This window comes from Micromys minutus, assembly GCF_963924665.1.
Source record: "Micromys minutus genome assembly, chromosome: 6".
Classification (NCBI taxonomy): domain Eukaryota; kingdom Metazoa; phylum Chordata; class Mammalia; order Rodentia; family Muridae; genus Micromys; species Micromys minutus.
Window position 1 is genome coordinate 75,478,055 of NC_137975.1, and position 2,465 is coordinate 75,480,519.

Below are 2,465 nucleotides of genomic sequence, written 5' to 3' on the forward strand. Positions count from 1 at the left end.
ATTAAGAAGGCAAATGGATACAGGGATGCCTGGCACTTCTGATTGTTCCAACACATTGGTTTGGTAGTGAGAGAAGTAACATAAAAATGCAAAAAAAAAAAAAAAAAAAAAAAAAAAAAAAAAAAAAAAAAAAACCAAACCAACCAAACCAAACCAAACCAAATCAAACCAAAAATCTCAAAGTAAAACAGTAAGTTTAAAACCAGATGAGGCAATCACTATCCACTACTATTGATTGGTTGATCAATTGATTGATTGATTGGACTTATATAGTAAGTTTAAAGCCAGATGAAGCAGTCACTACTCACTGTTTGTCCTGGCTAGTTTTGTGTCAACTTGACACAAGCTGGAGTTATCACAAAGAAAGGAGTCTAAGTTGGGGAAATGTCTCCTTTAGATCCAGCTGTAAGGCATTTTCTCAGCTAGTGATCAAGAGGGGAAAGCCTGGCCCATTGTGGATGGTGCCATCCCTGGGCTGGTAGAGCTGGGTTCTATAAGAAAGCAGGCTGAGCAAGCCAGGGGAAGCAAGCCAGTAAGTGACATTCCTCCATGGCCTCTGCATCAAAGGAAGTCAGGCCTTCCTGACCTGCTTGAGTTCCAGTCCTGACTTCCTTTGGTGATGAACAACAATGTGGAAGTGTGAGCTGAATAAACCCTTTCCTTCCCAACTTGTTTCTTGGTCATGATGCTTGTACAGGAATAGAAACCCTGACAAAGACACCGTTATTTATTTATTTATTTGGCTTATTTATGTTGTTTTTTTGTAGGAGTATGTCTGTCTGATTGTATGCCATGTATGTGCAGGTACCTTAGGGTAGCCAGAAGAAGGTGTCAAATTCCCTGAGCCCGAGTTAAAGGTGGCTGTGAGTTGCTGTGCTGGGGACTGAATCTGGGTCACTGGGCAGGAGTCAGCTTTACTCCTGAGTCATCTCTTCAGCCCCTGCTATATCATCACCACCACCACCATCACCACTACCACCGTCATATTTATCTGAAACTGAAAGACTCAGAGAGCCTTTGTATCTGAGAAACTCCCTCTCAGAGAGACACAGAGGCAGCAATTAATGCAAAAGCAAGAGATTTATTAGTCCAGTGCACTGGGGTGGCCTACATCCAGAGGAGAGGTGACCCCAAAATTCTGTTACAAGCAGTTTTTATAGTGTTTAGAGGTGCAAGTTACATCAGCAAGGTTATAATTTATATTAATTGGCTAAACATGTTGCCCTTTATAAACCTGTTGGTTGGTGAGCATATGAGTCAAGACCCTAACTGGGACCAGAGGGTCAGATGGCTATTAGTCAGTATATTCTATTGATTCTCCTGAGAATTATTTACTCAAGGAAGTCCCTTAAGGTGGGGCAGGCCATTGGGCCCCTTTGCATTGTTTCTGTATAGGTGGGGAGAAGAAGGAGAATTTAAGGAATGTGTAAGGAGGGGGTGGGGGAGTGCCAAGGGTAGAGAATTTTCCACTGCGACTTCTTCAAAACGGGATCTCAGTTTTTAGTTCTAGGTGGTCTGAAACTTATATGTATACTAGGCTGGTTTCAAATTCTCAGCTGTACACTTACTTCAGCCATTGATGCTTGAAACCATAAGTGGAAGTTGCCCTGCTTTGCAAACCTTATTCTCTACAATGCATTTATTCTTCCCTTCCCCCATAGTGAGCATGGCAGTTTAGGAAGCAATGCACAGGAGTTGGTTTTCTCCTTTTACCTTTTGGGCTCTGGGGTCAGTCAGAGGTCAGGGGTGGCAGCAGGTGAGCCATCTACCGACTCCTTGGCTACAGGGGAAAGTTAGGGTTGTATTGGTTCTCCTGATCCTCTGCTCATTTCTTTACTTCTCCTCCTTCTCTTTGAGTCCCTGAGGTTTCCCTGAGCACTCTCATTCATAACCTTAACAACCAACAGCGAGCCATGACTTCCGGGTTTCTCCCCAGGAACTCAGACCCTCTGTGTATAACTTTAAGTGAAGCATCTTGGTTCCTCAAATTCAAATGTTCGGCTCTTGGAAGACTTACTTTTACTCTCATGTTGCCCATCCTGGTTCATGGTGTCAGTTGCCACCCTGGGTATTACAGGGTTATACCATGCCTTCTGTACGTGGTGCTGGCGTGAAACCCAAGGCTTCCTACGTGTTAGGCAAGCACTCTACCAACTGACATATATCTTAGCCCTAATACAGTTTGGAAACATTTTTTATTGTGGGTACCATTTGCTTCTGTTTAGTTGCTTTCCTCTGTTCTTATCACTAATATCTCCCTCTGTTTCTATGTTTGCTGTAACTCCTTCAGTGGAACGCCTTGCTAATTGCATTTTGGCTTCTTTCATTTCTGACATATGCTTTTGAGGCTGTAAATGTACCAGCATGTTTCACACCAGCTAGAACAACAAGTTTTGATATAAAATATTTGTGGCTGCGGTTTGACTGTAAATAGTTGGTGTGAATTTCCCTATTCTTTGACTCAC